A 6,922-nucleotide genomic window follows, 5' to 3' on the forward strand; every position below is an offset into this window, starting at 1 on the left:
TACGTGATGAAGCCGCATGGCTTTGTTTAGTCAGGCCACTGAGCCGCATTCCTGTGCTCATCCTGACAGGAGCCTGTGGTGTCACTGATGGGAGCAGGGAAAAGTACCGCTGGTCTGGGCCTGTGCTCAAGGATCACTGTCAAATCCCCGACCCTCTACAAATACCTGCAGAGTTAGCTGAGCCATCTTGATGCTCACCTCCAGGCCGACTCAGATCGCGCTGCTCTAGAAGGGACAAAGGATAGATTTCGAGCAGCCCATAGTCCTGTCAAATCTGAAGCAGAGGCTACATTGCTCACTCAAGAAGCGACCCAGACTGCTTTATTTTAAAAGAAAAGGCTGGAAGGAATGTCAGGAAGACTCTGATACTGGTTGAATGCAGCATGGCCAGTAGGTCTGATGTCCCCTGCAGGGCTGTGGCCTGTGGCTCATCAGGCCACGAGGAAGCCTGGGAATGGATGATAATGGAGAGCAGGGGACAGCATGTCAGATGGAAGGTAGTGCGATCCCCTTGGGTGAAAACTTGGAAAGAGTCCGTGATTAGAGTAAATCACGATGGCACTGATCGGGGACCATCAGTCAAGTGTCTTTGTTGGAATGAGCTATACCTCAGCCGTGGTGCTTTGGTACTCATTCTCCTTCCAGGCCCATATACATTACTAGCTTCTCTGAGGCCGCTTTCTCCTTCTCAGTCCATCTCTGTTTCCAGGTGTGTGGCTGGTGTAGGTGTGTCTCAGGTATGTACAAGTCTTGTGCACTCCTGCCCTTGGGCACTTTCGAGGTACTGGTGACAGCATTGTTTTCAGTCCCATGTCAGACCTGTACTTAGGATGTGAATGGCAGAAGGCCAAAGAGTTATCCGGGGAAGAGGAGGCCATTCCACGGTACAGCACCCACGTCTCAGGCCTCTTCTGGCTCTCCCGGCAATGCCTATTAAACCAGCAGGGAAAGGGTGGCTTTATCATTTCCCTAACTACTGATAAGCAGCAAAGTAATTCTGAGGACCAAGAAAACTGAAATCCATACAGGAAGCGCGTCCAGTATTGATCGTATTTTAAGAATGGGAAGAGAGCGCTAGGTCTATCAGCAGGATGACAGGTAATTGGAGAGGTTGCAGTATTTTTCTACTTTTATTTGGTTTCAAACTCTGACGGATACCACAGATTTCTATATAGAAAAAAAAAAGCTATTCAGAGACAATAAAACCAATATAAAAATAATTGGATGTAATTTATCTGGGGGAAAGGAACAATTTGGGGGAAAATTGATAGTTTTCAAATGTCTGCATAATCCTTACAAAAGCTAACTATTGAGCAATTAGTTTCCATGAGAATAAAGGAAAAAGAAGTTACTGCAACTAGGGCTTATTTAATAGATTCAGAAAAAAAAGTGAAGTTTCCCTGTTATTCTGCTCTCCTAAACATATATAGTTCATTGATATTTCTTCAGTCATTTTTCCCTGACTTAGAATGGTAGAAATCAATTATGGGCATCTCTGTTCTGTTCTATTCAGAGTAATACTTAAGAAACCTCAGCACAGAAAAATAAAATCTGGTGAAACAGAACAATTGACATATTTGTCCCCCTTTTCCATATAAGAGACACCACATAATGACAAATTTCAAGATAATCTTTCATAATTAACTAAACTTGTGAAGTAGTTTATACAAAATATTTTATTAAATTTTATTTTATTGTGAAAATACTGTACAGAGGGGTTACAATTACATGGTCAAGATAATGAGTACATTTCTTATCAAGCATTGTAGCCTCCTCCTTCGTTTCCCCTTCCCATCCCTTCCCAGCCTCTCCCCACCCCCCACCCAATCCTCCCCGCCCCCCCCCCAAAGTTGTAAAGTTCGTTTTCGACCTAACGACTCGTACATCTCATTGTTGCAATGGGTCCACCTGTATCACTATTTAAACGATTTGTTTTTCCCCTTCCCCTCCACAAATTATACCGACATCAAATACAGTGAAAGCAGGGTTTATACTGTGGGGGATGGACATACAAAGCAACAAAGAAATAATCTTATAAATGTGTTAGGAACAATCACATGAAAGAAAAAAAAAAACATTTGAATACATACCTTAGGGTTCATTTCCCTAACATCACCTTATCTGACCTTTTCTGCTTGACTCATACATATACTAACTATTGCAAATAAGGGAAACCATGGGACCTATGTTTCTTTGGGCCTGGCTTACTTTACTTAATATAATTTTTTCCAAGCCTTTCCATTTCCTAACAAATGGGGCAATGTCATTCTTTCTGATGGAGGCATAGAATTCCATTGTGTATATATACCACATTTTCTTGATCCATTCATCTACTGAGGGGCATCTGGGTTGGTTCCATATCTTAGCTATGGTAAATAATGCTGTGATAAACATAGTTGTGCTGGTAGCTTTAGTGTGGTCTTGTTTGTAAATCTTCGGGTAAATGCCCAAAAGTGGGATTTCTGGGTCATAGGGGAGCTCTATGTGGAGTCTTTTGAGGAACCTCCATACTGCTTTCCAAAGTGGTTGAACAAGTTTATACTCCCACCAACAATGCAATAAGGTTCCCTTCTGTCCACATCCCCTAGGTTTGGTTTGATGAGCTTTGACTAGATTACCTTTATCACCCTGTAATTCCAAATACAGTATTTGGGGTCATGAAAATCATAGCAGACATTTACCTCATGGCTTTTCAAGTGACTGAGCTCCCTATGTCCTTCAGGATCGATTCTCAGCAAGATCACCTCTTCTGTACTGTTTTCATATACACTGGTGTTTCTCACCACGGTGCCCCAGCCACATACAAATAGTTATTGTCAAAAACAGGCGTGCAGTGTTTATTCCTGTGGTGAGAAGAGTTTCTATTTTGCTGAACAGCTGTAATTAACAGATAGTTTTAAATAATTTGGTAGTTAAATTCTGCCAAGTAGGAATGATTTCAGTCTTTTAAATCATTATATATATGTTATATATATTGTTGCATACATATTATTGCTTATTATATAATATACATATTATTGTATATAATATATAATGTATACAATGTATAGTATATAATATAGTATACGTATTATTGTATATAATATATAATGTGTACAATGCATAATATATAATATATAGCATATATAGCATTATAAAGGTGATATACAGGGGTTACAGATATGTAAGTCGGGTAATGAGTATGTTTCTCTTTGAACAGTGCCACTTTCTCCCTCATTTCCCTCTCAGTTTTTCTCCTCCCAAACTCCTTTCCCCACAAGTTGTATAGTTCATTTCTAACACAGTGCCTAGTGAGTATCACTGCTGAATTAGTTCAATCCCTTTTCAATGCTATCTCTTCCCCTCCCCAAATCAGGGAAAATTATATACAAGACAAAGGGTATATAAATCAAAAACAGTGACAGAACGGAATAAAACAAAAGGGGGAACCCACAAACAATACAACAAAAATCCTCTTGTTTCCACTTCTTGGAGTTCATTTTGCTAAACATCATTTTATGTGATCATATGCACATGGAGCCTTCTGATCCTCTCCTTAAGAATACCTTCCTTTGGTATCACTGTGTAAATATTTTGAGTTCTGTTTAACTAATCATGTCCAAGTGTAATTTTTTGTCTTTTACAATTCACTGGGTTTACTTATAGATTTATAGGCACATCCTAATTATTATAAATGAGGGAGACCATGAAGCCTATGTTTCTTTTTTGGGTCTGGCATACTTCACTTAATACAATTTTTTCCAAGCCTTTCCATTTTCTTTTTAAATGTATTTTTATTGTAAAGACAATGGACAATGTCATTCTTTCTGATGGAAGCATCTAATTCATTGTGTCTATATATCACATTTGCTTGATCCATTCGCCCACTGAAGGACATCTGGGTTGATTCCATATCTTAGCTATGGTATACAATGCTTCAATGAACAAAGTTGTGCTGGTGGCTTTAGTGTGGCTTGGTTAAGCAAATCATCATCAAATATAAAGGGATCTATTAAATCTTGTTCTAGTAAAGTTTAAGTACTGAAATAGAAGAACATGATTTTGAAATTCTGTAGTCGTGCTTTAAATGTGCTTTGATTCTAATCCAGACTTTCTGCTAAGATTGAACTGGAAGGAAGATCAGTATTTTCATTTAGGGGCATTAAACACATGAGTTATAGAGCAATGAAAAGGAAATCTGAGCTTTCAACACTTGTTAATTTTGTGATTTTCACAATATTTGTTAATGTCCAATCCAATTTCCATTTTTGCTCCTTTCTTTTGCCATAGTTTTTAACGCATTACTCCAATAATGAAAAATATGGCTTCTATAGTGTCAAAATTATGTCCATTTGATTAACGTGAAGTGCAAATAAAATAACTTCAGAATAATACAGAATAATACTTAGAAAAACAAACCTAGTTACAAGAATCCAATACATTATTTCTGCATATATTTCAGGTATAGTGAAGTGCACCAATCTTAAGCTTTTGAGTTTTCTATATATACAATCCTGTTACGATATAATACAAATTCATCACTGCAGAAATTGCCAGGTGTCAATAATACCCAGTCTTCAAAGTAGCCTTCACTTAGAAGGGAGGGCTACTTTGTCCAATATTAGCTTTGTAGATTAGTTTTGAGTACTGTAGAACCTCAAATAAACAGAATCAATATTATTTGTGATTAACTTTTCTTGAGCATGTCTATGAGATTCAACCATGTTATCTCATATATAGTCCATTTCTGTTTGTTACTAGTCCTTATGTCAGGACTACAGTTTATTTACTCCTCTGTAAAACTGAAATTTGGGTTGTTTCTAGGATTTTACTATAAGTGCTATATATTCTGTATAATTCTTTTTTGTGAACATATATTCTCATTTTTCTCTAATATCTACATATGGAATTCTGGAACCTAATGTTAGGGATATTAATTTTATGAAATGTGTTCTATATGTTCTTTTACTATGTTAAACTTAGAAAGCGTGAGAGTCCTTGGTGTTTTCCATTCTTGCCAAGACTTCAGTCATTGTTTTAATTTGGTTTTAATGTAACCCAGACATTTTACTGGGCATATTTTTTTTAAATAAAGACAATGATAAGTATGTATAAGTATGTTTTCACAGGAATACTATTTATGTTCTCTTGTGATTTTTTTATCATTTTTATTAAATTATTTTAAATTACTGTGTTGTAAGATTGTTTGACTCTATTGAAGTCACTTCTCAGATATGTATTATCTTCTATATTTATCCATATTTCCTATATATATCATTTTTATAGTGTCCTCGTAACAAATTTTCAACACTTGAACACTAATTTATTATTGTATTTCTTTTAAAATATTTGTACTCTCTCAAAGACATATTTCACTATCCCCATATTAAAAAGTCTCCTATGGGCTCATGTTTAGACTATAACAATGTAAATTTAAATTTTTGTATTGTATGTATGTATTCTACTCTTCCAAAATTGACAGGTGTTGCAGTATTATTTGTTTACCAGATTTTACTTTCTTCATGGAATGACTTTGATTTCTTTACAAGTAAGAGTCAATTTCTCAGTTCAGTTCTTTTCTACTGGTCTGTCTGCCTTCCTTATATCAGTGTCTCACTCTGTTCACCAAGGCACTTGATTAAACCTTAACTTCAGTAAGCCCTATAAGTTTGTTCTTTCTTTTCTAAGACTGTTTAAAATCCAAGTGATTTTCATGTAAAGTTTAGAATCAGTTTATCAATTGTATAGAGTATGAAGTTAAGATCTTGACTAGGGTGCATTCTACCCTAGTGTAAATTTCCTAGTGATTTTTATTATTTAGCATTTTAGTACATGAAAAATGCAAACCTGCCATTTTCACTTATTTTAGCAATATTTTATTACAAATATATTGTATTTTGACAAATTTATTTTATTTCTTTTTTTTGGGGGGTCCGGTCATGGGGCCTGAACTCTGGGCCTGGGTGCTGTCCCTCAGCTCTTCAGCTCAAGGCTAGCGCTCTACCACTTGAGCCACTGTGCCATTTCCAGCTTTTTTCTTTTTGCTTATGTGGTGCTGAGGAATCGAACCCAGGGCCTCAGGCATGCAAGGCAAGCGCTCTAATACTGAGCCATCTTCTCAGCCCGACAAATTTATTTCTCAGTACACTATTAGAAACTGTTACAAATAAGAGTTCAAACTTTCATTTTCCAACTCTTTCCTGTAATATAAAAGTCCACTGATTCTTGTACATTGATTTTTTAAACTTTGACCTTGCTGCTTAATTATTACTGGGAGTACTAGGTTTGAACATTTGAAAGACTTCTACACCATAGAAAATTACAAGTGAAGACAGTTTTCTTCCTTTCTTTCTGATCTACAAGCATTTTATTTTATTGCACTATTTGACTGTTTAGAACTTTACAAGTAGCTTGTGCTATATTACTGATCTTTAAGTTAAAAAGATCAACATTTCACTCTTTTCTTACTTGCTATGTGGCTTGAATGATCTTCTCCAACTATCAAGGTAGAGTTCCCATTTTCTTTCTGTTGATATGCTGTTTTTCATTGGTTGATTTTTCAAATGTTAAACTTTATATTCTGGGAATAAAGCCAATTTATCTCAATTGGGCTCTCTTTAAATCTAAAGCTGTATTTCAATGTGATATCATCTTTTTCTTACAATTATTTTGTTAGATTTTGGTGTGAAAGTTCAAATAAGAACATTCTTTCCTCTACCTTCAAATTTATTTTGTAAACTTACATTATTTGATTGCTGAAATTAACTTTTGACGCCACTTGAGTTTTATAGTATTAGTTGGTATTTAAATTCTGCAATATCTTTAAAATATTGAAAATATTTACCATACCTTCTGTCATTTTGGCAAGTTGTTTTCAATTATTTTCATTTATGATGGTTTTCCTTGCACAAATTTAATGATAATTGTGTCTTAATTCTTTAAA

The sequence above is a fragment of the Dipodomys merriami genome, unplaced genomic scaffold (assembly GCF_024711535.1).
Source record: "Dipodomys merriami isolate MVZ:Mamm:240054 unplaced genomic scaffold, mDipMer1.0.p SCAF_72, whole genome shotgun sequence".
Lineage (NCBI taxonomy): Eukaryota > Metazoa > Chordata > Mammalia > Rodentia > Heteromyidae > Dipodomys > Dipodomys merriami.